This window comes from Sesamum indicum, linkage group LG10 (genome assembly GCF_026168435.1).
Source record: "Sesamum indicum cultivar Baizhima isolate 11 linkage group LG10, ASM2616843v1, whole genome shotgun sequence".
Classification (NCBI taxonomy): Eukaryota; Viridiplantae; Streptophyta; class Magnoliopsida; order Lamiales; family Pedaliaceae; genus Sesamum; species Sesamum indicum.
This window is the reverse complement of record NC_142666.1, coordinates 6,230,778-6,256,326: the sequence shown is the minus strand read 5'-3', so window position 1 is coordinate 6,256,326 and position 25,549 is coordinate 6,230,778. Positions and strand designations below refer to the sequence as shown.

General features: G+C 59.2%; 54 non-coding genes across 54 annotated transcripts; all 54 read left to right on the top strand.

Annotated features, from left to right (window-relative positions):
• The first annotated feature begins 250 nt into the window (after positions 1 to 250).
• On the top strand, positions 251 to 369 carry LOC148785847 (5S ribosomal RNA). Its single transcript, XR_016062364.1, has one exon. It is a non-coding gene; the product is annotated as a 5S ribosomal RNA (ribosomal RNA).
• A 354-nt stretch (positions 370 to 723) lies between these two features.
• Positions 724 to 842, top strand: LOC148785846 (5S ribosomal RNA). Its single transcript, XR_016061939.1, has one exon. It is a non-coding gene; the product is annotated as a 5S ribosomal RNA (ribosomal RNA).
• Positions 843 to 1,197: 355 nt separating this feature from the next.
• On the top strand, positions 1,198 to 1,316 carry LOC148785845 (5S ribosomal RNA). Its single transcript, XR_016068193.1, has one exon. It is a non-coding gene; the product is annotated as a 5S ribosomal RNA (ribosomal RNA).
• A 355-nt stretch (positions 1,317 to 1,671) lies between these two features.
• On the top strand, positions 1,672 to 1,790 carry LOC148785844 (5S ribosomal RNA). The gene has a single exon (XR_016061938.1). It is a non-coding gene; the product is annotated as a 5S ribosomal RNA (ribosomal RNA).
• A 355-nt stretch (positions 1,791 to 2,145) lies between these two features.
• Positions 2,146 to 2,264, top strand: LOC148785843 (5S ribosomal RNA). The gene has a single exon (XR_016062058.1). It is a non-coding gene; the product is annotated as a 5S ribosomal RNA (ribosomal RNA).
• Positions 2,265 to 2,619: 355 nt separating this feature from the next.
• On the top strand, positions 2,620 to 2,738 carry LOC148785842 (5S ribosomal RNA). The gene has a single exon (XR_016062363.1). It is a non-coding gene; the product is annotated as a 5S ribosomal RNA (ribosomal RNA).
• A 354-nt stretch (positions 2,739 to 3,092) lies between these two features.
• Positions 3,093 to 3,211, top strand: LOC148785841 (5S ribosomal RNA). The gene has a single exon (XR_016061937.1). It is a non-coding gene; the product is annotated as a 5S ribosomal RNA (ribosomal RNA).
• A 355-nt stretch (positions 3,212 to 3,566) lies between these two features.
• LOC148785840 (5S ribosomal RNA) lies at positions 3,567 to 3,685 on the top strand. The gene has a single exon (XR_016068191.1). It is a non-coding gene; the product is annotated as a 5S ribosomal RNA (ribosomal RNA).
• Positions 3,686 to 4,040: 355 nt separating this feature from the next.
• On the top strand, positions 4,041 to 4,159 carry LOC148785839 (5S ribosomal RNA). Its single transcript, XR_016062362.1, has one exon. It is a non-coding gene; the product is annotated as a 5S ribosomal RNA (ribosomal RNA).
• A 355-nt stretch (positions 4,160 to 4,514) lies between these two features.
• Positions 4,515 to 4,633, top strand: LOC148785838 (5S ribosomal RNA). The gene has a single exon (XR_016062361.1). It is a non-coding gene; the product is annotated as a 5S ribosomal RNA (ribosomal RNA).
• A 355-nt stretch (positions 4,634 to 4,988) lies between these two features.
• On the top strand, positions 4,989 to 5,107 carry LOC148785837 (5S ribosomal RNA). The gene has a single exon (XR_016068190.1). It is a non-coding gene; the product is annotated as a 5S ribosomal RNA (ribosomal RNA).
• Positions 5,108 to 5,462: 355 nt separating this feature from the next.
• On the top strand, positions 5,463 to 5,581 carry LOC148785836 (5S ribosomal RNA). The gene has a single exon (XR_016061936.1). It is a non-coding gene; the product is annotated as a 5S ribosomal RNA (ribosomal RNA).
• A 355-nt stretch (positions 5,582 to 5,936) lies between these two features.
• Positions 5,937 to 6,055, top strand: LOC148785835 (5S ribosomal RNA). Its single transcript, XR_016062360.1, has one exon. It is a non-coding gene; the product is annotated as a 5S ribosomal RNA (ribosomal RNA).
• A 355-nt stretch (positions 6,056 to 6,410) lies between these two features.
• On the top strand, positions 6,411 to 6,529 carry LOC148785834 (5S ribosomal RNA). Its single transcript, XR_016068189.1, has one exon. It is a non-coding gene; the product is annotated as a 5S ribosomal RNA (ribosomal RNA).
• A 355-nt stretch (positions 6,530 to 6,884) lies between these two features.
• On the top strand, positions 6,885 to 7,003 carry LOC148785833 (5S ribosomal RNA). The gene has a single exon (XR_016061935.1). It is a non-coding gene; the product is annotated as a 5S ribosomal RNA (ribosomal RNA).
• Positions 7,004 to 7,358: 355 nt separating this feature from the next.
• Positions 7,359 to 7,477, top strand: LOC148785832 (5S ribosomal RNA). Its single transcript, XR_016062056.1, has one exon. It is a non-coding gene; the product is annotated as a 5S ribosomal RNA (ribosomal RNA).
• A 355-nt stretch (positions 7,478 to 7,832) lies between these two features.
• On the top strand, positions 7,833 to 7,951 carry LOC148785831 (5S ribosomal RNA). Its single transcript, XR_016062359.1, has one exon. It is a non-coding gene; the product is annotated as a 5S ribosomal RNA (ribosomal RNA).
• A 354-nt stretch (positions 7,952 to 8,305) lies between these two features.
• Positions 8,306 to 8,424, top strand: LOC148785830 (5S ribosomal RNA). Its single transcript, XR_016061933.1, has one exon. It is a non-coding gene; the product is annotated as a 5S ribosomal RNA (ribosomal RNA).
• A 355-nt stretch (positions 8,425 to 8,779) lies between these two features.
• Positions 8,780 to 8,898, top strand: LOC148785829 (5S ribosomal RNA). Its single transcript, XR_016068188.1, has one exon. It is a non-coding gene; the product is annotated as a 5S ribosomal RNA (ribosomal RNA).
• A 355-nt stretch (positions 8,899 to 9,253) lies between these two features.
• Positions 9,254 to 9,372, top strand: LOC148785828 (5S ribosomal RNA). The gene has a single exon (XR_016068187.1). It is a non-coding gene; the product is annotated as a 5S ribosomal RNA (ribosomal RNA).
• Positions 9,373 to 9,727: 355 nt separating this feature from the next.
• Positions 9,728 to 9,846, top strand: LOC148785827 (5S ribosomal RNA). The gene has a single exon (XR_016062358.1). It is a non-coding gene; the product is annotated as a 5S ribosomal RNA (ribosomal RNA).
• A 355-nt stretch (positions 9,847 to 10,201) lies between these two features.
• LOC148785826 (5S ribosomal RNA) lies at positions 10,202 to 10,320 on the top strand. The gene has a single exon (XR_016062357.1). It is a non-coding gene; the product is annotated as a 5S ribosomal RNA (ribosomal RNA).
• Positions 10,321 to 10,675: 355 nt separating this feature from the next.
• LOC148785825 (5S ribosomal RNA) lies at positions 10,676 to 10,795 on the top strand. Its single transcript, XR_016062213.1, has one exon. It is a non-coding gene; the product is annotated as a 5S ribosomal RNA (ribosomal RNA).
• Positions 10,796 to 11,149: 354 nt separating this feature from the next.
• On the top strand, positions 11,150 to 11,268 carry LOC148785824 (5S ribosomal RNA). The gene has a single exon (XR_016061932.1). It is a non-coding gene; the product is annotated as a 5S ribosomal RNA (ribosomal RNA).
• Positions 11,269 to 11,623: 355 nt separating this feature from the next.
• LOC148785823 (5S ribosomal RNA) lies at positions 11,624 to 11,742 on the top strand. Its single transcript, XR_016068186.1, has one exon. It is a non-coding gene; the product is annotated as a 5S ribosomal RNA (ribosomal RNA).
• A 355-nt stretch (positions 11,743 to 12,097) lies between these two features.
• Positions 12,098 to 12,216, top strand: LOC148785822 (5S ribosomal RNA). Its single transcript, XR_016068185.1, has one exon. It is a non-coding gene; the product is annotated as a 5S ribosomal RNA (ribosomal RNA).
• Positions 12,217 to 12,571: 355 nt separating this feature from the next.
• On the top strand, positions 12,572 to 12,690 carry LOC148785821 (5S ribosomal RNA). The gene has a single exon (XR_016068184.1). It is a non-coding gene; the product is annotated as a 5S ribosomal RNA (ribosomal RNA).
• A 355-nt stretch (positions 12,691 to 13,045) lies between these two features.
• On the top strand, positions 13,046 to 13,164 carry LOC148785820 (5S ribosomal RNA). Its single transcript, XR_016062356.1, has one exon. It is a non-coding gene; the product is annotated as a 5S ribosomal RNA (ribosomal RNA).
• Positions 13,165 to 13,519: 355 nt separating this feature from the next.
• LOC148785819 (5S ribosomal RNA) lies at positions 13,520 to 13,638 on the top strand. The gene has a single exon (XR_016068402.1). It is a non-coding gene; the product is annotated as a 5S ribosomal RNA (ribosomal RNA).
• A 355-nt stretch (positions 13,639 to 13,993) lies between these two features.
• Positions 13,994 to 14,112, top strand: LOC148785818 (5S ribosomal RNA). Its single transcript, XR_016062355.1, has one exon. It is a non-coding gene; the product is annotated as a 5S ribosomal RNA (ribosomal RNA).
• Positions 14,113 to 14,466: 354 nt separating this feature from the next.
• LOC148785817 (5S ribosomal RNA) lies at positions 14,467 to 14,585 on the top strand. Its single transcript, XR_016061931.1, has one exon. It is a non-coding gene; the product is annotated as a 5S ribosomal RNA (ribosomal RNA).
• A 355-nt stretch (positions 14,586 to 14,940) lies between these two features.
• On the top strand, positions 14,941 to 15,059 carry LOC148785816 (5S ribosomal RNA). The gene has a single exon (XR_016068183.1). It is a non-coding gene; the product is annotated as a 5S ribosomal RNA (ribosomal RNA).
• A 355-nt stretch (positions 15,060 to 15,414) lies between these two features.
• Positions 15,415 to 15,533, top strand: LOC148785815 (5S ribosomal RNA). Its single transcript, XR_016068182.1, has one exon. It is a non-coding gene; the product is annotated as a 5S ribosomal RNA (ribosomal RNA).
• A 355-nt stretch (positions 15,534 to 15,888) lies between these two features.
• LOC148785814 (5S ribosomal RNA) lies at positions 15,889 to 16,007 on the top strand. Its single transcript, XR_016068180.1, has one exon. It is a non-coding gene; the product is annotated as a 5S ribosomal RNA (ribosomal RNA).
• Positions 16,008 to 16,362: 355 nt separating this feature from the next.
• Positions 16,363 to 16,481, top strand: LOC148785813 (5S ribosomal RNA). The gene has a single exon (XR_016062353.1). It is a non-coding gene; the product is annotated as a 5S ribosomal RNA (ribosomal RNA).
• A 355-nt stretch (positions 16,482 to 16,836) lies between these two features.
• On the top strand, positions 16,837 to 16,955 carry LOC148785812 (5S ribosomal RNA). The gene has a single exon (XR_016068401.1). It is a non-coding gene; the product is annotated as a 5S ribosomal RNA (ribosomal RNA).
• Positions 16,956 to 17,310: 355 nt separating this feature from the next.
• LOC148785811 (5S ribosomal RNA) lies at positions 17,311 to 17,429 on the top strand. The gene has a single exon (XR_016068179.1). It is a non-coding gene; the product is annotated as a 5S ribosomal RNA (ribosomal RNA).
• A 355-nt stretch (positions 17,430 to 17,784) lies between these two features.
• Positions 17,785 to 17,903, top strand: LOC148785810 (5S ribosomal RNA). Its single transcript, XR_016068178.1, has one exon. It is a non-coding gene; the product is annotated as a 5S ribosomal RNA (ribosomal RNA).
• A 355-nt stretch (positions 17,904 to 18,258) lies between these two features.
• LOC148785809 (5S ribosomal RNA) lies at positions 18,259 to 18,377 on the top strand. Its single transcript, XR_016068177.1, has one exon. It is a non-coding gene; the product is annotated as a 5S ribosomal RNA (ribosomal RNA).
• A 355-nt stretch (positions 18,378 to 18,732) lies between these two features.
• Positions 18,733 to 18,851, top strand: LOC148785808 (5S ribosomal RNA). Its single transcript, XR_016062352.1, has one exon. It is a non-coding gene; the product is annotated as a 5S ribosomal RNA (ribosomal RNA).
• A 355-nt stretch (positions 18,852 to 19,206) lies between these two features.
• LOC148785807 (5S ribosomal RNA) lies at positions 19,207 to 19,325 on the top strand. Its single transcript, XR_016068147.1, has one exon. It is a non-coding gene; the product is annotated as a 5S ribosomal RNA (ribosomal RNA).
• A 355-nt stretch (positions 19,326 to 19,680) lies between these two features.
• LOC148785806 (5S ribosomal RNA) lies at positions 19,681 to 19,799 on the top strand. Its single transcript, XR_016068176.1, has one exon. It is a non-coding gene; the product is annotated as a 5S ribosomal RNA (ribosomal RNA).
• Positions 19,800 to 20,154: 355 nt separating this feature from the next.
• Positions 20,155 to 20,273, top strand: LOC148785805 (5S ribosomal RNA). Its single transcript, XR_016062351.1, has one exon. It is a non-coding gene; the product is annotated as a 5S ribosomal RNA (ribosomal RNA).
• Positions 20,274 to 20,628: 355 nt separating this feature from the next.
• Positions 20,629 to 20,747, top strand: LOC148785804 (5S ribosomal RNA). Its single transcript, XR_016068400.1, has one exon. It is a non-coding gene; the product is annotated as a 5S ribosomal RNA (ribosomal RNA).
• A 355-nt stretch (positions 20,748 to 21,102) lies between these two features.
• LOC148785803 (5S ribosomal RNA) lies at positions 21,103 to 21,221 on the top strand. The gene has a single exon (XR_016068175.1). It is a non-coding gene; the product is annotated as a 5S ribosomal RNA (ribosomal RNA).
• A 355-nt stretch (positions 21,222 to 21,576) lies between these two features.
• On the top strand, positions 21,577 to 21,695 carry LOC148785802 (5S ribosomal RNA). The gene has a single exon (XR_016068412.1). It is a non-coding gene; the product is annotated as a 5S ribosomal RNA (ribosomal RNA).
• Positions 21,696 to 22,050: 355 nt separating this feature from the next.
• LOC148785801 (5S ribosomal RNA) lies at positions 22,051 to 22,169 on the top strand. Its single transcript, XR_016068399.1, has one exon. It is a non-coding gene; the product is annotated as a 5S ribosomal RNA (ribosomal RNA).
• A 355-nt stretch (positions 22,170 to 22,524) lies between these two features.
• LOC148785800 (5S ribosomal RNA) lies at positions 22,525 to 22,643 on the top strand. The gene has a single exon (XR_016062011.1). It is a non-coding gene; the product is annotated as a 5S ribosomal RNA (ribosomal RNA).
• Positions 22,644 to 22,998: 355 nt separating this feature from the next.
• LOC148785799 (5S ribosomal RNA) lies at positions 22,999 to 23,117 on the top strand. Its single transcript, XR_016062350.1, has one exon. It is a non-coding gene; the product is annotated as a 5S ribosomal RNA (ribosomal RNA).
• Positions 23,118 to 23,472: 355 nt separating this feature from the next.
• Positions 23,473 to 23,591, top strand: LOC148785798 (5S ribosomal RNA). Its single transcript, XR_016068398.1, has one exon. It is a non-coding gene; the product is annotated as a 5S ribosomal RNA (ribosomal RNA).
• Positions 23,592 to 23,946: 355 nt separating this feature from the next.
• On the top strand, positions 23,947 to 24,065 carry LOC148785797 (5S ribosomal RNA). The gene has a single exon (XR_016068174.1). It is a non-coding gene; the product is annotated as a 5S ribosomal RNA (ribosomal RNA).
• A 355-nt stretch (positions 24,066 to 24,420) lies between these two features.
• LOC148785796 (5S ribosomal RNA) lies at positions 24,421 to 24,539 on the top strand. Its single transcript, XR_016062349.1, has one exon. It is a non-coding gene; the product is annotated as a 5S ribosomal RNA (ribosomal RNA).
• Positions 24,540 to 24,894: 355 nt separating this feature from the next.
• On the top strand, positions 24,895 to 25,013 carry LOC148785795 (5S ribosomal RNA). The gene has a single exon (XR_016068397.1). It is a non-coding gene; the product is annotated as a 5S ribosomal RNA (ribosomal RNA).
• A 355-nt stretch (positions 25,014 to 25,368) lies between these two features.
• On the top strand, positions 25,369 to 25,487 carry LOC148785794 (5S ribosomal RNA). Its single transcript, XR_016062010.1, has one exon. It is a non-coding gene; the product is annotated as a 5S ribosomal RNA (ribosomal RNA).
• Positions 25,488 to 25,549: the final 62 nt, after the last annotated feature.

The window sequence follows — 25,549 nt, the reverse complement described above, 5'->3', positions numbered from 1 at the left end:
ATCACGAATGCGGCCAACGATCGAAAACGCGCCGGAATCCACCGAGAACGGCGAAATTTGGGCCACGAAATGTGGCACAACGGGGCAAGCCCAGCTGTCCACGTCGTGGAGCTCGCGGCGAGCTTCGCGTGCATAGGCTGCTCGCGGCGTGGCTCCACCAGTGCGCAAAGTTACGCCCCCCGGAAGATTCGACGTCCCACCTGTCGCTCCGCTGCTAGAGCATAAAAGGTTAAAGCGCGCATATCTCAGCGGGTGCGATCATACCAGCACTAATGCACCGGATCCCATCAGAACTCCGAAGTTAAGCGTGCTTGGGCGAGAGTAGTACTAGGATGGGTGACCCCCTGGGAAGTCCTCGTGTTGCACCCCTTTTTGCGAAATGCTCCTCCGACCCGTCCAGCTTCCTGCTTTTTCTCGACCGTTCCGCACACCCCAACCCCTGTATATCTCCCCCTGAGACCCCACGGCCGACTCATCACGAATGCGGCCAACGATCGAAAACGCGCCGGAATCCAACGAGAACGGCGAAATTTGGGCCACGAAATGTGGCACAACGGGGCAAGCCCAGTTGTCCACGTCGTGGAGCTCGCGGCGAGCTTCGCGTGCATAGGCTGCTCGCGGCGTGGCTCCACCAGTGCGCAAAGTTACGCCCCCCGAAAGATTCGACGTCCCACCTGTCGCTCCGCTGCTAGAGCATAAAAGTTAAAGCGCGCATATCTCAGCGGGTGCGATCATACCAGCACTAATGCACCGGATCCCATCAGAACTCCGAAGTTAAGCGTGATTGGGCGAGAGTAGTACTAGGATGGGTGACCCCCTGGGAAGTCCTCGTGTTGCACCCCTTTTTGCGAAATGCTCCTCCGACCCGTCCAGCTTCCTGCTTTTTCTCGACCGTTCCGCACACCCCAACCCCTGTATATCTCCCCCTGAGACCCCACGGCCGACTCATCACGAATGCGGCCAACGATCGAAAACGCGCCGGAATCCACCGAGAACGGCGAAATTTGGGCCACGAAATGTGGCACAACGGGGCAAGCCCAGTTGTCCACGTCGTGGAGCTCGCGGCGAGCTTCGCGTGCATAGGCTGCTCGCGGCGTGGCTCCACCAGTGCGCAAAGTTACGCCCCCCGGAAGATTCGACGTCCCACCTGTCGCTCCGCTGCTAGAGCATAAAAGGTTAAAGCGCGCATATCTCAGCGGGTGCGATCATACCAGCACTAATGCACCGGATCCCATCAGAACTCCGAAGTGAAGCGTGCTTGGGCGAGAGTAGTACTAGGATGGGTGACCCCCTGGGAAGTCCTCGTGTTGCACCCCTTTTTGCGAAATGCTCCTCCGACCCGTCCAGCTTCCTGCTTTTTCTCGACCGTTCCGCACACCCCAACCCCTGTATATCTCCCCCTGAGACCCCACGGCCGACTCATCACGAATGCGGCCAACGATCGAAAATGCGCCGGAATCCACCGAGAACGGCGAAATTTGGGCCACGAAATGTGGCACAACGGGGCAAGCCCAGCTGTCCACGTCGTGGAGCTCGCGGCGAGCTTCGCGTGCATAGGCTGCTCGCGGCGTGGCTCCACCAGTGCGCAAAGTTACGCCCCCCGGAAGATTCGACGTCCCACCTGTCGCTCCGCTGCTAGAGCATAAAAGGTTAAAGCGCGCATATCTCAGCGGGTGCGATCATACCAGCACTAATGCACCGGATCCCATCAGAACTCCGAAGTTAAGCGTGATTGGGCGAGAGTAGTACTAGGATGGGTGACCCCCTGGGAAGTCCTCGTGTTGCACCCCTTTTTGCGAAATGCTCCTCCGACCCGTCCAGCTTCCTGCTTTTTCTCGACCGTTCCGCACACCCCAACCCCTGTATATCTCCCCCTGAGACCCCACGGCCGACTCATCACGAATGCGGCCAACGATCGAAAACGCGCCGGAATCCACCGAGAACGGCGAAATTTGGGCCACGAAATGTGGCACAACGGGGCAAGCCCAGTTGTCCACGTCGTGGAGCTCGCGGCGAGCTTCGCGTGCATAGGCTGCTCGCGGCGTGGCTCCACCAGTGCGCAAAGTTACGCCCCCTGGAAGATTCGACGTCCCACCTGTCGCTCCGCTGCTAGAGCATAAAAGGTTAAAGCGAACATATCTCAGCGGGTGCGATCATACCAGCACTAATGCACCGGATCCAATCAGAACTCCGAAGTTAAGCGTGCTTGGGCGAGAGTAGTACTAGGATGGGTGACCCCCTGGGAAGTCCTCGTGTTGCACCCCTTTTTGCGAAATGCTCCTCCGACCCGTCCAGCTTCCTGCTTTTTCTCGACCGTTCCGCACACCCCAACCCCTGTATATCTCCCCCTGAGACCCCACGGCCGACTCATCACGAATGCGGCCAACGATCGAAAACGCGCCGGAATCCACCGAGAACGGCGAAATTTGGGCCACGAAATGTGGCACAACGGGGCAAGCCCAGCTGTCCACGTCGTGGAGCTCGCGGCGAGCTTCGCGTGCATAGGCTGCTCGCGGCGTGGCTCCACCAGTGCGCAAAGTTACGCCCCCCGGAAGATTCGACGTCCCACCTGTCGCTCCGCTGCTAGAGCATAAAAGGTTAAAGCGCGCATATCTCAGCGGGTGCGATCATACCAGCACTAATGCACCGGATCCCATCAGAACTCCGAAGTTAAGCGTGCTTGGGCGAGAGTAGTACTAGGATGGGTGACCCCCTGGGAAGTCCTCGTGTTGCACCCCTTTTTGCGAAATGCTCCTCCGACCCGTCCAGCTTCCTGCTTTTTCTCGACCGTTCCGCACACCCCAACCCCTGTATATCTCCCCCTGAGACCCCACGGCCGACTCATCACGAATGCGGCCAACGATCGAAAACGCGCCGGAATCCAACGAGAACGGCGAAATTTGGGCCACGAAATGTGGCACAACGGGGCAAGCCCAGTTGTCCACGTCGTGGAGCTCGCGGCGAGCTTCGCGTGCATAGGCTGCTCGCGGCGTGGCTCCACCAGTGCGCAAAGTTACGCCCCCCGAAAGATTCGACGTCCCACCTGTCGCTCCGCTGCTAGAGCATAAAAGTTAAAGCGCGCATATCTCAGCGGGTGCGATCATACCAGCACTAATGCACCGGATCCCATCAGAACTCCGAAGTTAAGCGTGATTGGGCGAGAGTAGTACTAGGATGGGTGACCCCCTGGGAAGTCCTCGTGTTGCACCCCTTTTTGCGAAATGCTCCTCCGACCCGTCCAGCTTCCTGCTTTTTCTCGACCGTTCCGCACACCCCAACCCCTGTATATCTCCCCCTGAGACCCCACGGCCGACTCATCACGAATGCGGCCAACGATCGAAAACGCGCCGGAATCCACCGAGAACGGCGAAATTTGGGCCACGAAATGTGGCACAACGGGGCAAGCCCAGTTGTCCACGTCGTGGAGCTCGCGGCGAGCTTCGCGTGCATAGGCTGCTCGCGGCGTGGCTCCACCAGTGCGCAAAGTTACGCCCCCCGGAAGATTCGACGTCCCACCTGTCGCTCCGCTGCTAGAGCATAAAAGGTTAAAGCGCGCATATCTCAGCGGGTGCGATCATACCAGCACTAATGCACCGGATCCCATCAGAACTCCGAAGTGAAGCGTGCTTGGGCGAGAGTAGTACTAGGATGGGTGACCCCCTGGGAAGTCCTCGTGTTGCACCCCTTTTTGCGAAATGCTCCTCCGACCCGTCCAGCTTCCTGCTTTTTCTCGACCGTTCCGCACACCCCAACCCCTGTATATCTCCCCCTGAGACCCCACGGCCGACTCATCACGAATGCGGCCAACGATCGAAAATGCGCCGGAATCCACCGAGAACGGCGAAATTTGGGCCACGAAATGTGGCACAACGGGGCAAGCCCTGTTGTCCACGTCGTGGAGCTCGCGGCGAGCTTCGCGTGCATAGGCTGCTCGCGGCGTGGCTCCACCAGTGCGCAAAGTTACGCCCCCCGGAAGATTCGACGTCCCACCTGTCGCTCCGCTGCTAGAGCATAAAAGGTTAAAGCGCGCATATCTCAGCGGGTGCGATCATACCAGCACTAATGCACCGGATCCCATCAGAACTCCGAAGTTAAGCGTGCTTGGGCGAGAGTAGTACTAGGATGGGTGACCCCCTGGGAAGTCCTCGTGTTGCACCCCTTTTTGCGAAATGCTCCTCCGACCCGTCCAGCTTCCTGCTTTTTCTCGACCGTTCCGCACACCCCAACCCCTGTATATCTCCCCCTGAGACCCCACGGCCGACTCATCACGAATGCGGCCAACGATCGAAAACGCGCCGGAATCCACCGAGAACGGCGAAATTTGGGCCACGAAATGTGGCACAACGGGGCAAGCCCAGCTGTCCACGTCGTGGAGCTCGCGGCGAGCTTCGCGTGCATAGGCTGCTCGCGGCGTGGCTCCACCAGTGCGCAAAGTTACGCCCCCCGGAAGATTCGACGTCCCACCTGTCGCTCCGCTGCTAGAGCATAAAAGGTTAAAGCGCGCATATCTCAGCGGGTGCGATCATACCAGCACTAATGCACCGGATCCCATCAGAACTCCGAAGTTAAGCGTGCTTGGGCGAGAGTAGTACTAGGATGGGTGACCCCCTGGGAAGTCCTCGTGTTGCACCCCTTTTTGCGAAATGCTCCTCCGACCCGTCCAGCTTCCTGCTTTTTCTCGACCGTTCCGCACACCCCAACCCCTGTATATCTCCCCCTGAGACCCCACGGCCGACTCATCACGAATGCGGCCAACGATCGAAAACGCGCCGGAATCCAACGAGAACGGCGAAATTTGGGCCACGAAATGTGGCACAACGGGGCAAGCCCAGTTGTCCACGTCGTGGAGCTCGCGGCGAGCTTCGCGTGCATAGGCTGCTCGCGGCGTGGCTCCACCAGTGCGCAAAGTTACGCCCCCCGGAAGATTCGACGTCCCACCTGTCGCTCCGCTGCTAGAGCATAAAAGGTTAAAGCGCGCATATCTCAGCGGGTGCGATCATACCAGCACTAATGCACCGGATCCCATCAGAACTCCGAAGTGAAGCGTGCTTGGGCGAGAGTAGTACTAGGATGGGTGACCCCCTGGGAAGTCCTCGTGTTGCACCCCTTTTTGCGAAATGCTCCTCCGACCCGTCCAGCTTCCTGCTTTTTCTCGACCGTTCCGCACACCCCAACCCCTGTATATCTCCCCCTGAGACCCCACGGCCGACTCATCACGAATGCGGCCAACGATCGAAAATGCGCCGGAATCCACCGAGAACGGCGAAATTTGGGCCACGAAATGTGGCACAACGGGGCAAGCCCAGCTGTCCACGTCGTGGAGCTCGCGGCGAGCTTCGCGTGCATAGGCTGCTCGCGGCGTGGCTCCACCAGTGCGCAAAGTTACGCCCCCCGGAAGATTCGACGTCCCACCTGTCGCTCCGCTGCTAGAGCATAAAAGGTTAAAGCGCGCATATCTCAGCGGGTGCGATCATACCAGCACTAATGCACCGGATCCCATCAGAACTCCGAAGTTAAGCGTGATTGGGCGAGAGTAGTACTAGGATGGGTGACCCCCTGGGAAGTCCTCGTGTTGCACCCCTTTTTGCGAAATGCTCCTCCGACCCGTCCAGCTTCCTGCTTTTTCTCGACCGTTCCGCACACCCCAACCCCTGTATATCTCCCCCTGAGACCCCACGGCCGACTCATCACGAATGCGGCCAACGATCGAAAACGCGCCGGAATCCACCGAGAACGGCGAAATTTGGGCCACGAAATGTGGCACAACGGGGCAAGCCCAGCTGTCCACGTCGTGGAGCTCGCGGCGAGCTTCGCGTGCATAGGCTGCTCGCGGCGTGGCTCCACCAGTGCGCAAAGTTACGCCCCCCGGAAGATTCGACGTCCCACCTGTCGCTCCGCTGCTAGAGCATAAAAGGTTAAAGCGCGCATATCTCAGCGGGTGCGATCATACCAGCACTAATGCACCGGATCCCATCAGAACTCCGAAGTTAAGCGTGCTTGGGCGAGAGTAGTACTAGGATGGGTGACCCCCTGGGAAGTCCTCGTGTTGCACCCCTTTTTGCGAAATGCTCCTCCGACCCGTCCAGCTTCCTGCTTTTTCTCGACCGTTCCGCACACCCCAACCCCTGTATATCTCCCCCTGAGACCCCACGGCCGACTCATCACGAATGCGGCCAACGATCGAAAACGCGCCGGAATCCAACGAGAACGGCGAAATTTGGGCCACGAAATGTGGCACAACGGGGCAAGCCCAGTTGTCCACGTCGTGGAGCTCGCGGCGAGCTTCGCGTGCATAGGCTGCTCGCGGCGTGGCTCCACCAGTGCGCAAAGTTACGCCCCCCGGAAGATTCGACGTCCCACCTGTCGCTCCGCTGCTAGAGCATAAAAGGTTAAAGCGCGCATATCTCAGCGGGTGCGATCATACCAGCACTAATGCACCGGATCCCATCAGAACTCCGAAGTGAAGCGTGCTTGGGCGAGAGTAGTACTAGGATGGGTGACCCCCTGGGAAGTCCTCGTGTTGCACCCCTTTTTGCGAAATGCTCCTCCGACCCGTCCAGCTTCCTGCTTTTTCTCGACCGTTCCGCACACCCCAACCCCTGTATATCTCCCCCTGAGACCCCACGGCCGACTCATCACGAATGCGGCCAACGATCGAAAATGCGCCGGAATCCACCGAGAACGGCGAAATTTGGGCCACGAAATGTGGCACAACGGGGCAAGCCCAGCTGTCCACGTCGTGGAGCTCGCGGCGAGCTTCGCGTGCATAGGCTGCTCGCGGCGTGGCTCCACCAGTGCGCAAAGTTACGCCCCCCGGAAGATTCGACGTCCCACCTGTCGCTCCGCTGCTAGAGCATAAAAGGTTAAAGCGCGCATATCTCAGCGGGTGCGATCATACCAGCACTAATGCACCGGATCCCATCAGAACTCCGAAGTTAAGCGTGATTGGGCGAGAGTAGTACTAGGATGGGTGACCCCCTGGGAAGTCCTCGTGTTGCACCCCTTTTTGCGAAATGCTCCTCCGACCCGTCCAGCTTCCTGCTTTTTCTCGACCGTTCCGCACACCCCAACCCCTGTATATCTCCCCCTGAGACCCCACGGCCGACTCATCACGAATGCGGCCAACGATCGAAAACGCGCCGGAATCCACCGAGAACGGCGAAATTTGGGCCACGAAATGTGGCACAACGGGGCAAGCCCAGTTGTCCACGTCGTGGAGCTCGCGGCGAGCTTCGCGTGCATAGGCTGCTCGCGGCGTGGCTCCACCAGTGCGCAAAGTTACGCCCCCTGGAAGATTCGACGTCCCACCTGTCGCTCCGCTGCTAGAGCATAAAAGGTTAAAGCGAACATATCTCAGCGGGTGCGATCATACCAGCACTAATGCACCGGATCCAATCAGAACTCCGAAGTTAAGCGTGCTTGGGCGAGAGTAGTACTAGGATGGGTGACCCCCTGGGAAGTCCTCGTGTTGCACCCCTTTTTGCGAAATGCTCCTCCGACCCGTCCAGCTTCCTGCTTTTTCTCGACCGTTCCGCACACCCCAACCCCTGTATATCTCCCCCTGAGACCCCACGGCCGACTCATCACGAATGCGGCCAACGATCGAAAACGCGCCGGAATCCACCGAGAACGGCGAAATTTGGGCCACGAAATGTGGCACAACGGGGCAAGCCCAGCTGTCCACGTCGTGGAGCTCGCGGCGAGCTTCGCGTGCATAGGCTGCTCGCGGCGTGGCTCCACCAGTGCGCAAAGTTACGCCCCCCGGAAGATTCGACGTCCCACCTGTCGCTCCGCTGCTAGAGCATAAAAGGTTAAAGCGCGCATATCTCAGCGGGTGCGATCATACCAGCACTAATGCACCGGATCCCATCAGAACTCCGAAGTTAAGCGTGCTTGGGCGAGAGTAGTACTAGGATGGGTGACCCCCTGGGAAGTCCTCGTGTTGCACCCCTTTTTGCGAAATGCTCCTCCGACCCGTCCAGCTTCCTGCTTTTTCTCGACCGTTCCGCACACCCCAACCCCTGTATATCTCCCCCTGAGACCCCACGGCCGACTCATCACGAATGCGGCCAACGATCGAAAACGCGCCGGAATCCAACGAGAACGGCGAAATTTGGGCCACGAAATGTGGCACAACGGGGCAAGCCCAGTTGTCCACGTCGTGGAGCTCGCGGCGAGCTTCGCGTGCATAGGCTGCTCGCGGCGTGGCTCCACCAGTGCGCAAAGTTACGCCCCCCGAAAGATTCGACGTCCCACCTGTCGCTCCGCTGCTAGAGCATAAAAGTTAAAGCGCGCATATCTCAGCGGGTGCGATCATACCAGCACTAATGCACCGGATCCCATCAGAACTCCGAAGTTAAGCGTGATTGGGCGAGAGTAGTACTAGGATGGGTGACCCCCTGGGAAGTCCTCGTGTTGCACCCCTTTTTGCGAAATGCTCCTCCGACCCGTCCAGCTTCCTGCTTTTTCTCGACCGTTCCGCACACCCCAACCCCTGTATATCTCCCCCTGAGACCCCACGGCCGACTCATCACGAATGCGGCCAACGATCGAAAACGCGCCGGAATCCACCGAGAACGGCGAAATTTGGGCCACGAAATGTGGCACAACGGGGCAAGCCCAGTTGTCCACGTCGTGGAGCTCGCGGCGAGCTTCGCGTGCATAGGCTGCTCGCGGCGTGGCTCCACCAGTGCGCAAAGTTACGCCCCCCGGAAGATTCGACGTCCCACCTGTCGCTCCGCTGCTAGAGCATAAAAGGTTAAAGCGCGCATATCTCAGCGGGTGCGATCATACCAGCACTAATGCACCGGATCCCATCAGAACTCCGAAGTGAAGCGTGCTTGGGCGAGAGTAGTACTAGGATGGGTGACCCCCTGGGAAGTCCTCGTGTTGCACCCCTTTTTGCGAAATGCTCCTCCGACCCGTCCAGCTTCCTGCTTTTTCTCGACCGTTCCGCACACCCCAACCCCTGTATATCTCCCCCTGAGACCCCACGGCCGACTCATCACGAATGCGGCCAACGATCGAAAATGCGCCGGAATCCACCGAGAACGGCGAAATTTGGGCCACGAAATGTGGCACAACGGGGCAAGCCCTGTTGTCCACGTCGTGGAGCTCGCGGCGAGCTTCGCGTGCATAGGCTGCTCGCGGCGTGGCTCCACCAGTGCGCAAAGTTACGCCCCCCGGAAGATTCGACGTCCCACCTGTCGCTCCGCTGCTAGAGCATAAAAGGTTAAAGCGCGCATATCTCAGCGGGTGCGATCATACCAGCACTAATGCACCGGATCCCATCAGAACTCCGAAGTGAAGCGTGCTTGGGCGAGAGTAGTACTAGGATGGGTGACCCCCTGGGAAGTCCTCGTGTTGCACCCCTTTTTGCGAAATGCTCCTCCGACCCGTCCAGCTTCCTGCTTTTTCTCGACCGTTCCGCACACCCCAACCCCTGTATATCTCCCCCTGAGACCCCACGGCCGACTCATCACGAATGCGGCCAACGATCGAAAATGCGCCGGAATCCACCGAGAACGGCGAAATTTGGGCCACGAAATGTGGCACAACGGGGCAAGCCCTGTTGTCCACGTCGTGGAGCTCGCGGCGAGCTTCGCGTGCATAGGCTGCTCGCGGCGTGGCTCCACCAGTGCGCAAAGTTACGCCCCCCGGAAGATTCGACGTCCCACCTGTCGCTCCGCTGCTAGAGCATAAAAGGTTAAAGCGCGCATATCTCAGCGGGTGCGATCATACCAGCACTAATGCACCGGATCCCATCAGAACTCCGAAGTTAAGCGTGCTTGGGCGAGAGTAGTACTAGGATGGGTGACCCCCTGGGAAGTCCTCGTGTTGCACCCCTTTTTGCGAAATGCTCCTCCGACCCGTCCAGCTTCCTGCTTTTTCTCGACCGTTCCGCACACCCCAACCCCTGTATATCTCCCCCTGAGACCCCACGGCCGACTCATCACGAATGCGGCCAACGATCGAAAACGCGCCGGAATCCACCGAGAACGGCGAAATTTGGGCCACGAAATGTGGCACAACGGGGCAAGCCCAGCTGTCCACGTCGTGGAGCTCGCGGCGAGCTTCGCGTGCATAGGCTGCTCGCGGCGTGGCTCCACCAGTGCGCAAAGTTACGCCCCCCGGAAGATTCGACGTCCCACCTGTCGCTCCGCTGCTAGAGCATAAAAGGTTAAAGCGCGCATATCTCAGCGGGTGCGATCATACCAGCACTAATGCACCGGATCCCATCAGAACTCCGAAGTTAAGCGTGCTTGGGCGAGAGTAGTACTAGGATGGGTGACCCCCTGGGAAGTCCTCGTGTTGCACCCCTTTTTGCGAAATGCTCCTCCGACCCGTCCAGCTTCCTGCTTTTTCTCGACCGTTCCGCACACCCCAACCCCTGTATATCTCCCCCTGAGACCCCACGGCCGACTCATCACGAATGCGGCCAACGATCGAAAACGCGCCGGAATCCACCGAGAACGGCGAAATTTGGGCCACGAAATGTGGCACAACGGGGCAAGCCCAGCTGTCCACGTCGTGGAGCTCGCGGCGAGCTTCGCGTGCATAGGCTGCTCGCGGCGTGGCTCCACCAGTGCGCAAAGTTACGCCCCCCGGAAGATTCGACGTCCCACCTGTCGCTCCGCTGCTAGAGCATAAAAGGTTAAAGCGCGCATATCTCAGCGGGTGCGATCATGACCAGCACTAATGCACCGGATCCCATCAGAACTCCGAAGTTAAGCGTGCTTGGGCGAGAGTAGTACTAGGATGGGTGACCCCCTGGGAAGTCCTCGTGTTGCACCCCTTTTTGCGAAATGCTCCTCCGACCCGTCCAGCTTCCTGCTTTTTCTCGACCGTTCCGCACACCCCAACCCCTGTATATCTCCCCCTGAGACCCCACGGCCGACTCATCACGAATGCGGCCAACGATCGAAAACGCGCCGGAATCCAACGAGAACGGCGAAATTTGGGCCACGAAATGTGGCACAACGGGGCAAGCCCAGTTGTCCACGTCGTGGAGCTCGCGGCGAGCTTCGCGTGCATAGGCTGCTCGCGGCGTGGCTCCACCAGTGCGCAAAGTTACGCCCCCCGAAAGATTCGACGTCCCACCTGTCGCTCCGCTGCTAGAGCATAAAAGTTAAAGCGCGCATATCTCAGCGGGTGCGATCATACCAGCACTAATGCACCGGATCCCATCAGAACTCCGAAGTTAAGCGTGATTGGGCGAGAGTAGTACTAGGATGGGTGACCCCCTGGGAAGTCCTCGTGTTGCACCCCTTTTTGCGAAATGCTCCTCCGACCCGTCCAGCTTCCTGCTTTTTCTCGACCGTTCCGCACACCCCAACCCCTGTATATCTCCCCCTGAGACCCCACGGCCGACTCATCACGAATGCGGCCAACGATCGAAAACGCGCCGGAATCCACCGAGAACGGCGAAATTTGGGCCACGAAATGTGGCACAACGGGGCAAGCCCAGTTGTCCACGTCGTGGAGCTCGCGGCGAGCTTCGCGTGCATAGGCTGCTCGCGGCGTGGCTCCACCAGTGCGCAAAGTTACGCCCCCCGGAAGATTCGACGTCCCACCTGTCGCTCCGCTGCTAGAGCATAAAAGGTTAAAGCGCGCATATCTCAGCGGGTGCGATCATACCAGCACTAATGCACCGGATCCCATCAGAACTCCGAAGTGAAGCGTGCTTGGGCGAGAGTAGTACTAGGATGGGTGACCCCCTGGGAAGTCCTCGTGTTGCACCCCTTTTTGCGAAATGCTCCTCCGACCCGTCCAGCTTCCTGCTTTTTCTCGACCGTTCCGCACACCCCAACCCCTGTATATCTCCCCCTGAGACCCCACGGCCGACTCATCACGAATGCGGCCAACGATCGAAAATGCGCCGGAATCCACCGAGAACGGCGAAATTTGGGCCACGAAATGTGGCACAACGGGGCAAGCCCTGTTGTCCACGTCGTGGAGCTCGCGGCGAGCTTCGCGTGCATAGGCTGCTCGCGGCGTGGCTCCACCAGTGCGCAAAGTTACGCCCCCCGGAAGATTCGACGTCCCACCTGTCGCTCCGCTGCTAGAGCATAAAAGGTTAAAGCGCGCATATCTCAGCGGGTGCGATCATACCAGCACTAATGCACCGGATCCCATCAGAACTCCGAAGTGAAGCGTGCTTGGGCGAGAGTAGTACTAGGATGGGTGACCCCCTGGGAAGTCCTCGTGTTGCACCCCTTTTTGCGAAATGCTCCTCAGACCCGTCCAGCTTCCTGCTTTTTCTCGACCGTTCCGCACACCCCAACCCCTGTATATCTCCCCCTGAGACCCCACGGCCGACTCATCACGAATGCGGCCAACGATCGAAAACGCGCCGGAATCCACCGAAAACGGCGAAATTTGGGCCACGAAATGTGGCACAACGGGGCAAGCCCAGCTGTCCACGTCGTGGAGCTCGCGGCGAGCTTCGCGTGCATAGGCTGCTCGCGGCGTGGCTCCACCAGTGCGCAAAGTTACGCCCCCCGGAAGATTCGACGTCCCACCTGTCGCTCCGCTGTTAGAGCATAAAAGGTTAAAGCGCGCATATCTCAGCGGGTGCGATCATACCAGCACTAATGCACCGGATCCCATCAGAACTCCGAAGTGAAGCGTGCTTGGGCGAGAGTAGTACTAGGATGGGTGACCCCCTGGGAAGTCCTCGTGTTGCACCCCTTTTTGCGAAATGCTCCTCCGACCCGTCCAGCTTCCTGCTTTTTCTCGACCGTTCCGCACACCCCAACCCCTGTATATCTCCCCCTGAGACCCCACGGCCGACTCATCACGAATGCGGCCAACGATCGAAAACGCGCCGGAATCCACCGAGAACGGCGAAATTTGGGCCACGAAATGTGGCACAACGGGGCAAGCCCAGCTGTCCACGTCGTGGAGCTCGCGGCGAGCTTCGCGTGCATAGGCTGCTCGCGGCGTGGCTCCACCAGTGCGCAAAGTTACGCCCCCCGGAAGATTCGACGTCCCACCTGTCGCTCCGCTGCTAGAGCATAAAAGGTTAAAGCGCGCATATCTCAGCGGGTGCGATCATACCAGCACTAATGCACCGGATCCCATCAGAACTCCGAAGTTAAGCGTGCTTGGGCGAGAGTAGTACTAGGATGGGTGACCCCCTGGGAAGTCCTCGTGTTGCACCCCTTTTTGCGAAATGCTCCTCCGACCCGTCCAGCTTCCTGCTTTTTCTCGACCGTTCCGCACACCCCAACCCCTGTATATCTCCCCCTGAGACCCCACGGCCGACTCATCACGAATGCGGCCAACGATCGAAAACGCGCCGGAATCCACCGAGAACGGCGAAATTTGGGCCACGAAATGTGGCACAACGGGGCAAGCCCAGCTGTCCACGTCGTGGAGCTCGCGGCGAGCTTCGCGTGCATAGGCTGCTCGCGGCGTGGCTCCACCAGTGCGCAATGTTACGCCCCCCGAAAGATTCGACGTCCCACCTGTCGCTCCGCTGCTAGAGCATAAAAGGTTAAAGCGCGCATATCTCAGCGGGTGCGATCATACCAGCACTAATGCACCGGATCCCATCAGAACTCCGAAGTTAAGCGTGTTTGGGCGAGAGTAGTACTAGGATGGGTGACCCCCTGGGAAGTCCTCGTGTTGCACCCCTTTTTGCGAACTGCTCCTCCCACCCGTCCAGCTTCCCGCTTTTTCTCGACCGTTCCGCGCACCCCAACCTCTGTATATCTCCCCATGAGACCCCACGGCCGACTCATCACGAATGCGGCCAACGATCGAAAACGCGCCGGAATCCACCGAGAACGGCGAAATTTGGGCCACGAAATGTGGCACAACGGGGCAAGCCCAGCTGTCCACGTCGTGGAGCTCGCGGCGAGCTTCGCGTGCATAGGCTGCTCGCGGCGTGGCTCCACCAGTGCGCAAAGTTACGCCCCCCGGAAGATTCGACGTCCCACCTGTCGCTCCGCTGCTAGAGCATAAAAGGTTAAAGCGCGCATATCTCAGCGGGTGCGATCATACCAGCACTAATGCACCGGATCCCATCAGAACTCCGAAGTTAAGCGTGCTTGGGCGAGAGTAGTACTAGGATGGGTGACCCCCTGGGAAGTCCTCGTGTTGCACCCCTTTTTGCGAAATGCTCCTCCGACCCGTCCAGCTTCCTGCTTTTTCTCGACCGTTCCGCACACCCCAACCCCTGTATATCTCCCCCTGAGACCCCACGGCCGACTCATCACGAATGCGGCCAACGATCGAAAACGCGCCGGAATCCAACGAGAACGGCGAAATTTGGGCCACGAAATGTGGCACAACGGGGCAAGCCCAGTTGTCCACGTCGTGGAGCTCGCGGCGAGCTTCGCGTGCATAGGCTGCTCGCGGCGTGGCTCCACCAGTGCGCAAAGTTACGCCCCCCGAAAGATTCGACGTCCCACCTGTCGCTCCGCTGCTAGAGCATAAAAGTTAAAGCGCGCATATCTCAGCGGGTGCGATCATACCAGCACTAATGCACCGGATCCCATCAGAACTCCGAAGTTAAGCGTGATTGGGCGAGAGTAGTACTAGGATGGGTGACCCCCTGGGAAGTCCTCGTGTTGCACCCCTTTTTGCGAAATGCTCCTCCGACCCGTCCAGCTTCCTGCTTTTTCTCGACCGTTCCGCACACCCCAACCCCTGTATATCTCCCCCTGAGACCCCACGGCCGACTCATCACGAATGCGGCCAACGATCGAAAACGCGCCGGAATCCACCGAGAACGGCGAAATTTGGGCCACGAAATGTGGCACAACGGGGCAAGCCCAGTTGTCCACGTCGTGGAGCTCGCGGCGAGCTTCGCGTGCATAGGCTGCTCGCGGCGTGGCTCCACCAGTGCGCAAAGTTACGCCCCCCGGAAGATTCGACGTCCCACCTGTCGCTCCGCTGCTAGAGCATAAAAGGTTAAAGCGCGCATATCTCAGCGGGTGCGATCATACCAGCACTAATGCACCGGATCCCATCAGAACTCCGAAGTGAAGCGTGCTTGGGCGAGAGTAGTACTAGGATGGGTGACCCCCTGGGAAGTCCTCGTGTTGCACCCCTTTTTGCGAAATGCTCCTCCGACCCGTCCAGCTTCCTGCTTTTTCTCGACCGTTCCGCACACCCCAACCCCTGTATATCTCCCCCTGAGACCCCACGGCCGACTCATCACGAATGCGGCCAACGATCGAAAATGCGCCGGAATCCACCGAGAACGGCGAAATTTGGGCCACGAAATGTGGCACAACGGGGCAAGCCCTGTTGTCCACGTCGTGGAGCTCGCGGCGAGCTTCGCGTGCATAGGCTGCTCGCGGCGTGGCTCCACCAGTGCGCAAAGTTACGCCCCCCGGAAGATTCGACGTCCCACCTGTCGCTCCGCTGCTAGAGCATAAAAGGTTAAAGCGCGCATATCTCAGCGGGTGCGATCATACCAGCACTAATGCACCGGATCCCATCAGAACTCCGAAGTGAAGCGTGCTTGGGCGAGAGTAGTACTAGGATGGGTGACCCCCTGGGAAGTCCTCGTGTTGCACCCCTTTTTGCGAAATGCTCCTCCGACCCGTCCAGCTTCCTGCTTTTTCTCGACCGTTCCGCACACCCCAACCCCTGTATATCTCCCCCTGAGACCCCACGGCCGACTCATCACGAATGCGGCCAACGATCGAAAACGCGCCGGAATCCACCGAAAACGGCGAAATTTGGGCCACGAAATGTGGCACAACGGGGCAAGCCCAGCTGTCCACGTCGTGGAGCTCGCGGCGAGCTTCGCGTGCATAGGCTGCTCGCGGCGTGGCTCCACCAGTGCGCAAAGTTACGCCCCCCGGAAGATTCGACGTCCCACCTGTCGCTCCGCTGTTAGAGCATAAAAGGTTAAAGCGCGCATATCTCAGCGGGTGCGATCATACCAGCACTAATGCACCGGATCCCATCAGAACTCCGAAGTGAAGCGTGCTTGGGCGAGAGTAGTACTAGGATGGGTGACCCCCTGGGAAGTCCTCGTGTTGCACCCCTTTTTGCGAAATGCTCCTCCGACCCGTCCAGCTTCCTGCTTTTTCTCGACCGTTCCGCACACCCCAACCCCTGTATATCTCCCCCTGAGACCCCACGGCCGACTCATCACGAATGCGGCCAACGATCGAAAACGCGCCGGAATCCACCGAGAACGGCGAAATTTGGGCCACGAAATGTGGCACAACGGGGCAAGCCCAGCTGTCCACGTCGTGGAGCTCGCGGCGAGCTTCGCGTGCATAGGCTGCTCGCGGCGTGGCTCCACCAGTGCGCAAAGTTACGCCCCCCGGAAGATTCGACGTCCCACCTGTCGCTCCGCTGCTAGAGCATAAAAGGTTAAAGCGCGCATATCTCAGCGGGTGCGATCATACCAGCACTAATGCACCGGATCCCATCAGAACTCCGAAGTTAAGCGTGCTTGGGCGAGAGTAGTACTAGGATGGGTGACCCCCTGGGAAGTCCTCGTGTTGCACCCCTTTTTGCGAAATGCTCCTCCGACCCGTCCAGCTTCCTGCTTTTTCTCGACCGTTCCGCACACCCCAACCCCTGTATATCTCCCCCTGAGACCCCACGGCCGACTCATCACGAATGCGGCCAACGATCGAAAACGCGCCGGAATCCACCGAGAACGGCGAAATTTGGGCCACGAAATGTGGCACAACGGGGCAAGCCCAGCTGTCCACGTCGTGGAGCTCGCGGCGAGCTTCGCGTGCATAGGCTGCTCGCGGCGTGGCTCCACCAGTGCGCAATGTTACGCCCCCCGAAAGATTCGACGTCCCACCTGTCGCTCCGCTGCTAGAGCATAAAAGGTTAAAGCGCGCATATCTCAGCGGGTGCGATCATACCAGCACTAATGCACCGGATCCCATCAGAACTCCGAAGTTAAGCGTGTTTGGGCGAGAGTAGTACTAGGATGGGTGACCCCCTGGGAAGTCCTCGTGTTGCACCCCTTTTTGCGAACTGCTCCTCCCACCCGTCCAGCTTCCCGCTTTTTCTCGACCGTTCCGCGCACCCCAACCCCTGTATATCTCCCCATGAGACCCCACGGCCGACTCATCACGAATGCGGCCAACGATCGAAAACGCGCCGGAATCCACCGAAAACGGCGAAATTTGGGCCACGAAATGTGGCCCAACGGGGCAAGCCCAGTTGTCCACGTCGTGGAGCTCGCGGCGAGCTTCGCGTGCATAGGCTGCTCGCGGCGTAGCTACACCAGTGCGCAAAGTTACGCCCCCCGGAAGATTCGACGTCCCACCTGTCGCTCCGCTGCTAGAGCATAAAAGGTTAAAGCGCGCATATCTCAGCGGGTGCGATCATACCAGCACTAATGCACCGGATCCCATCAGAACTCCGAAGTGAAGCGTGCTTGGGCGAGAGTAGTACTAGGATGGGTGACCCCCTGGGAAGTCCTCGTGTTGCACCCCTTTTTGCGAAATGCTCCTCCGACCCGTCCAGCTTCCTGCTTTTTCTCGACCGTTCCGCACACCCCAACCCCTGTATATCTCCCCCTGAGACCCCTCGGCCGACTCATCACGAATGCGGCCAACGATCGAAAATGCGCCGGAATCCACCGAGAACGGCGAAATTTGGGCCACGAAATGTGGCACAACGGGGCAAGCCCAGCTGTCCACGTCGTGGAGCTCGCGGCGAGCTTCGCGTGCATAGGCTGCTCGCGGCGTGGCTCCACCAGTGCGCAAAGTTACGCCCCCCGGAAGATTCGACGTCCCACCTGTCGCTCCGCTGCTAGAGCATAAAAGGTTAAAGCGCGCATATCTCAGCGGGTGCGATCATACCAGCACTAATGCACCGGATCCCATCAGAACTCCGAAGTGAAGCGTGCTTGGGCGAGAGTAGTACTAGGATGGGTGACCCCCTGGGAAGTCCTCGTGTTGCACCCCTTTTTGCGAAATGCTCCTCCGACCCGTCCAGCTTCCTGCTTTTTCTCGACCGTTCCGCACACCCCAACCCCTGTATATCTCCCCCTGAGACCCCACGGCCGACTCATCACGAATGCGGCCAACGATCGAAAACGCGCCGGAATCCACCGAAAACGGCGAAATTTGGGCCACGAAATGTGGCACAACGGGGCAAGCCCAGCTGTCCACGTCGTGGAGCTCGCGGCGAGCTTCGCGTGCATAGGCTGCTCGCGGCGTGGCTCCACCAGTGCGCACAGTTACGCCCCCCGGAAGATTCGACGTCCCACCTGTCGCTCCGCTGTTAGAGCATAAAAGGTTAAAGCGCGCATATCTCAGCGGGTGCGATCATACCAGCACTAATGCACCGGATCCCATCAGAACTCCGAAGTGAAGCGTGCTTGGGCGAGAGTAGTACTAGGATGGGTGACCCCCTGGGAAGTCCTCGTGTTGCACCCCTTTTTGCGAAATGCTCCTCCGACCCGTCCAGCTTCCTGCTTTTTCTCGACCGTTCCGCACACCCCAACCCCTGTATATCTCCCCCTGAGACCCCACGGCCGACTCATCACGAATGCGGCCAACGATCGAAAACGCGCCGGAATCCACCGAGAACGGCGAAATTTGGGCCACGAAATGTGGCACAACGGGGCAAGCCCAGCTGTCCACGTCGTGGAGCTCGCGGCGAGCTTCGCGTGCATAGGCTGCTCGCGGCGTGGCTCCACCAGTGCGCAAAGTTACGCCCCCCGGAAGATTCGACGTCCCACCTGTCGCTCCGCTGCTAGAGCATAAAAGGTTAAAGCGCGCATATCTCAGCGGGTGCGATCATACCAGCACTAATGCACCGGATCCCATCAGAACTCCGAAGTTAAGCGTGCTTGGGCGAGAGTAGTACTAGGATGGGTGACCCCCTGGGAAGTCCTCGTGTTGCACCCCTTTTTGCGAAATGCTCCTCCGACCCGTCCAGCTTCCTGCTTTTTCTCGACCGTTCCGCACACCCCAACCCCTGTATATCTCCCCCTGAGACCCCACGGCCGACTCATCACGAATGCGGCCAACGATCGAAAACGCGCCGGAATCCACCGAGAACGGCGAAATTTGGGCCACGAAATGTGGCACAACGGGGCAAGCCCAGCTGTCCACGTCGTGGAGCTCGCGGCGAGCTTCGCGTGCATAGGCTGCTCGCGGCGTGGCTCCACCAGTGCGCAATGTTACGCCCCCCGAAAGATTCGACGTCCCACCTGTCGCTCCGCTGCTAGAGCATAAAAGGTTAAAGCGCGCATATCTCAGCGGGTGCGATCATACCAGCACTAATGCACCGGATCCCATCAGAACTCCGAAGTGAAGCGTGCTTGGGCGAGAGTAGTACTAGGATGGGTGACCACCTGGGAAGTCCTCGTGTTGCACCCCTTTTTGCGAAATGCTCCTCCGACCCGTCCAGCTTCCTGCTTTTTCTCGACCGTTCCGCACACCCCAACCCCTGTATATCTCCCCCTGAGACCCCTCGGCCGACTCATCACGAATGCGGCCAACGATCGAAAATGCGCCGGAATCCACCGAGAACGGCGAAATTTGGGCCACGAAATGTGGCACAACGGGGCAAGCCCAGCTGTCCACGTCGTGGAGCTCGCGGCGAGCTTCGCGTGCATAGGCTGCTCGCGGCGTGGCTCCACCAGTGCGCAAAGTTACGCCCCCCGGAAGATTCGACGTCCCACCTGTCGCTCCGCTGCTAGAGCATAAAAGGTTAAAGCGCGCATATCTCAGCGGGTGCGATCATACCAGCACTAATGCACCGGATCCCATCAGAACTCCGAAGTGAAGCGTGCTTGGGCGAGAGTAGTACTAGGATGGGTGACCCCCTGGGAAGTCCTCGTGTTGCACCCCTTTTTGCGAAATGCTCCTCCGACCCGTCCAGCTTCCTGCTTTTTCTCGACCGTTCCGCACACCCCAACCCCTGTATATCTCCCCCTGAGACCCCACGGCCGACTCATCACGAATGCGGCCAACGATCGAAAACGCGCCGGAATCCACCGAGAACGGCGAAATTTGGGCCACGAAATGTGGCACAACGGGGCAAGCCCAGCTGTCCACGTCGTGGAGCTCGCGGCGAGCTTCGCGTGCATAGGCTGCTCGCGGCGTGGCTCCACCAGTGCGCAAAGTTACGCCCCCCGGAAGATTCGACGTCCCACCTGTCGCTCCGCTGCTAGAGCATAAAAGGTTAAAGCGCGCATATCTCAGCGGGTGCGATCATACCAGCACTAATGCACCGGATCCCATCAGAACTCCGAAGTTAAGCGTGCTTGGGCGAGAGTAGTACTAGGATGGGTGACCCCCTGGGAAGTCCTCGTGTTGCACCCCTTTTTGCGAAATGCTCCTCCGACCCGTCCAGCTTCCTGCTTTTTCTCGACCGTTCCGCACACCCCAACCCCTGTATATCTCCCCCTGAGACCCCACGGCCGACTCATCACGAATGCGGCCAACGATCGAAAACGCGCCGGAATCCACCGAGAACGGCGAAATTTGGGCCACGAAATGTGGCACAACGGGGCAAGCCCAGCTGTCCACGTCGTGGAGCTCGCGGCGAGCTTCGCGTGCATAGGCTGCTCGCGGCGTGGCTCCACCAGTGCGCAATGTTACGCCCCCCGAAAGATTCGACGTCCCACCTGTCGCTCCGCTGCTAGAGCATAAAAGGTTAAAGCGCGCATATCTCAGCGGGTGCGATCATACCAGCACTAATGCACCGGATCCCATCAGAACTCCGAAGTTAAGCGTGTTTGGGCGAGAGTAGTACTAGGATGGGTGACCCCCTGGGAAGTCCTCGTGTTGCACCCCTTTTTGCGAACTGCTCCTCCCACCCGTCCAGCTTCCCGCTTTTTCTCGACCGTTCCGCGCACCCCAACCCCTGTATATCTCCCCATGAGACCCCACGGCCGACTCATCACGAATGCGGCCAACGATCGAAAACGCGCCGGAATCCACCGAAAACGGCGAAATTTGGGCCACGAAATGTGGCCCAACGGGGCAAGCCCAGTTGTCCACGTCGTGGAGCTCGCGGCGAGCTTCGCGTGCATAGGCTGCTCGCGGCGTAGCTACACCAGTGCGCAAAGTTACGCCCCCCGGAAGATTCGACGTCCCACCTGTCGCTCCGCTGCTAGAGCATAAAAGGTTAAAGCGCGCATATCTCAGCGGGTGCGATCATACCAGCACTAATGCACCGGATCCCATCAGAACTCCGAAGTGAAGCGTGCTTGGGCGAGAGTAGTACTAGGATGGGTGACCCCCTGGGAAGTCCTCGTGTTGCACCCCTTTTTGCGAAATGCTCCTCCGACCCGTCCAGCTTCCTGCTTTTTCTCGACCGTTCCGCACACCCCAACCCCTGTATATCTCCCCCTGAGACCCCTCGGCCGACTCATCACGAATGCGGCCAACGATCGAAAACGCGCCGGAATCCACCGAGAACGGCGAAATTTGGGCCACGAAATGTGGCACAACGGGGCAAGCCCAGCTGTCCACGTCGTGGAGCTCGCGGCGAGCTTCGCGTGCATAGGCTGCTCGCGGCGTGGCTCCACCAGTGCGCAAAGTTACGCCCCCCGGAAGATTCGACGTCCCACCTGTCGCTCCGCTGCTAGAGCATAAAAGGTTAAAGCGCGCATATCTCAGCGGGTGCGATCATACCAGCACTAATGCACCGGATCCCATCAGAACTCCGAAGTTAAGCGTGCTTGGGCGAGAGTAGTACTAGGATGGGTGGCCCCCTGGGAAGTCCTCGTGTTGCACCCCTTTTTGCGAAATGCTCCTCCGACCCGTCCAGCTTCCTGCTTTTTCTCGACCGTTCCGCACACCCCAACCCCTGTATATCTCCCCCTGAGACCCCACGGCCGACTCATCACGAATGCGGCCAACGATCGAAAACGCGCCGGAATCCACCGAGAACGGCGAAATTTGGGCCACGAAATGTGGCACAACGGGGCAAGCCCAGCTGTCCACGTCGTGGAGCTCGCGGCGAGCTTCGCGTGCATAGGCTGCTCGCGGCGTGGCTCCACCAGTGCGCAATGTTACGCCCCCCGAAAGATTCGACGTCCCACCTGTCGCTCCGCTGCTAGAGCATAAAAGGTTAAAGCGCGCATATCTCAGCGGGTGCGATCATACCAGCACTAATGCACCGGATCCCATCAGAACTCCGAAGTTAAGCGTGTTTGGGCGAGAGTAGTACTAGGATGGGTGACCCCCTGGGAAGTCCTCGTGTTGCACCCCTTTTTGCGAACTGCTCCTCCCACCCGTCCAGCTTCCCGCTTTTTCTCGACCGTTCCGCGCACCCCAACCCCTGTATATCTCCCCATGAGACCCCACGGCCGACTCATCACGAATGCGGCCAACGATCGAAAACGCGCCGGAATCCACCGAAAACGGCGAAATTTGGGCCACGAAATGTGGCCCAACGGGGCAAGCCCAGTTGTCCACGTCGTGGAGCTCGCGGCGAGCTTCGCGTGCATAGGCTGCTCGCGGCGTAGCTACACCAGTGCGCAAAGTTACGCCCCCCGGAAGATTCGACGTCCCACCTGTCGCTCCGCTGCTAGAGCATAAAAGGTTAAAGCGCGCATATCTCAGCGGGTGCGATCATACTAGCACTAATGCACCGGATCCCATCAGAACTCCGAAGTGAAGCGTGCTTGGGCGAGAGTAGTACTAGGATGGGTGACCCCCTGGGAAGTCCTCGTGTTGCACCCCTTTTTGCGAAATGCTCCTCCGACCCGTCCAGCTTCCTGCTTTTTCTCGACCGTTCCGCACACCCCAACCCCTGTATATCTCCCCCTGAGACCCCTCGGCCGACTCATCACGAATGCGGCCAACGATCGAAAACGCGCCGGAATCCACCGAAAACGGCGAAATTTGGGCCACGAAATGTGGCACAACGGGGCAAGCCCAGCTGTCCACGTCGTGGAGCTCGCGGCGAGCTTCGCGTGCATAGGCTGCTCGCGGCGTGGCTCCACCAGTGCGCACAGTTACGCCCCCCGGAAGATTCGACGTCCCACCTGTCGCTCCGCTGTTAGAGCATAAAAGGTTAAAGCGCGCATATCTCAGCGGGTGCGATCATACCAGCACTAATGCACCGGATCCCATCAGAACTCCGAAGTTAAGCGTGCTTGGGCGAGAGTAGTACTAGGATGGGTGACCCCCTGGGAAGTCCTCGTGTTGCACCCCTTTTTGCGAAATGCTCCTCCGACCCGTCCAGCTTCCTGCTTTTTCTCGACCGTTCCGCACACCCCAACCCCTGTATATCTCCCCCTGAGACCCCACGGCCGACTCATCACGAATGCGGCCAACGATCGAAAACGCGCCGGAATCCACCGAGAACGGCGAAATTTGGGCCACGAAATGTGGCACAACGGGGCAAGCCCAGCTGTCCACGTCGTGGAGCTCGCGGCGAGCTTCGCGTGCATAGGCTGCTCGCGGCGTGGCTCCACCAGTGCGCAATGTTACGCCCCCCGAAAGATTCGACGTCCCACCTGTCGCTCCGCTGCTAGAGCATAAAAGGTTAAAGCGCGCATATCTCAGCGGGTGCGATCATACCAGCACTAATGCACCGGATCCCATCAGAACTCCGAAGTTAAGCGTGTTTGGGCGAGAGTAGTACTAGGATGGGTGACCCCCTGGGAAGTCCTCGTGTTGCACCCCTTTTTGCGAACTGCTCCTCCCACCCGTCCAGCTTCCCGCTTTTTCTCGACCGTTCCGCGCACCCCAACCCCTGTATATCTCCCCATGAGACCCCACGGCCGACTCATCACGAATGCGGCCAACGATCGAAAACGCGCCGGAATCCACCGAAAACGGCGAAATTTGGGCCACGAAATGTGGCCCAACGGGGCAAGCCCAGTTGTCCACGTCGTGGAGCTCGCGGCGAGCTTCGCGTGCATAGGCTGCTCGCGGCGTAGCTACACCAGTGCGCAAAGTTACGCCCCCCGGAAGATTCGACGTCCCACCTGTCGCTCCGCTGCTAGAGCATAAAAGGTTAAAGCGCGCATATCTCAGCGGGTGCGATCATACCAGCACTAATGCACCGGATCCCATCAGAACTCCGAAGTGAAGCGTGCTTGGGCGAGAGTAGTACTAGGATGGGTGACCCCCTGGGAAGTCCTCGTGTTGCACCCCTTTTTGCGAAATGCTCCTCCGACCCGTCCAGCTTCCTGCTTTTTCTCGACCGTTCCGCACACCCCAACCCCTGTATATCTCCCCCTGAGACCCCTCGGCCGACTCATCACGAATGCGGCCAACGATCGAAAACGCGCCGGAATCCACCGAGAACGGCGAAATTTGGGCCACGAAATGTGGCACAACGGGGCAAGCCCAGCTGTCCACGTCGTGGAGCTCGCGGCGAGCTTCGCGTGCATAGGCTGCTCGCGGCGTGGCTCCACCAGTGCGCAAAGTTACGCCCCCCGGAAGATTCGACGTCCCACCTGTCGCTCCGCTGCTAGAGCATAAAAGGTTAAAGCGCGCATATCTCAGCGGGTGCGATCATACCAGCACTAATGCACCGGATCCCATCAGAACTCCGAAGTTAAGCGTGCTTGGGCGAGAGTAGTACTAGGATGGGTGACCCCCTGGGAAGTCCTCGTGTTGCACCCCTTTTTGCGAAATGCTCCTCCGACCCGTCCAGCTTCCTGCTTTTTCTCGACCGTTCCGCACACCCCAACCCCTGTATATCTCCCCCTGAGACCCCACGGCCGACTCATCACGAATGCGGCCAACGATCGAAAACGCGCCGGAATCCACCGAGAACGGCGAAATTTGGGCCACGAAATGTGGCACAACGGGGCAAGCCCAGCTGTCCACGTCGTGGAGCTCGCGGCGAGCTTCGCGTGCATAGGCTGCTCGCGGCGTGGCTCCACCAGTGCGCAATGTTACGCCCCCCGAAAGATTCGACGTCCCACCTGTCGCTCCGCTGCTAGAGCATAAAAGGTTAAAGCGCGCATATCTCAGCGGGTGCGATCATACCAGCACTAATGCACCGGATCCCATCAGAACTCCGAAGTTAAGCGTGTTTGGGCGAGAGTAGTACTAGGATGGGTGACCCCCTGGGAAGTCCTCGTGTTGCACCCCTTTTTGCGAACTGCTCCTCCCACCCGTCCAGCTTCCCGCTTTTTCTCGACCGTTCCGCGCACCCCAACCCCTGTATATCTCCCCATGAGACCCCACGGCCGACTCATCACGAATGCGGCCAACGATCGAAAACGCGCCGGAATCCACCGAAAACGGCGAAATTTGGGCCACGAAATGTGGCCCAACGGGGCAAGCCCAGTTGTCCACGTCGTGGAGCTCGCGGCGAGCTTCGCGTGCATAGGCTGCTCGCGGCGTAGCTACACCAGTGCGCAAAGTTACGCCCCCCGGAAGATTCGACGTCCCACCTGTCGCTCCGCTGCTAGAGCATAAAAGGTTAAAGCGCGCATATCTCAGCGGGTGCGATCATACTAGCACTAATGCACCGGATCCCATCAGAACTCCGAAGTGAAGCGTGCTTGGGCGAGAGTAGTACTAGGATGGGTGACCCCCTGGGAAGTCCTCGTGTTGCACCCCTTTTTGCGAAATGCTCCTCCGACCCGTCCAGCTTCCTGCTTTTTCTCGACCGTTCCGCACAC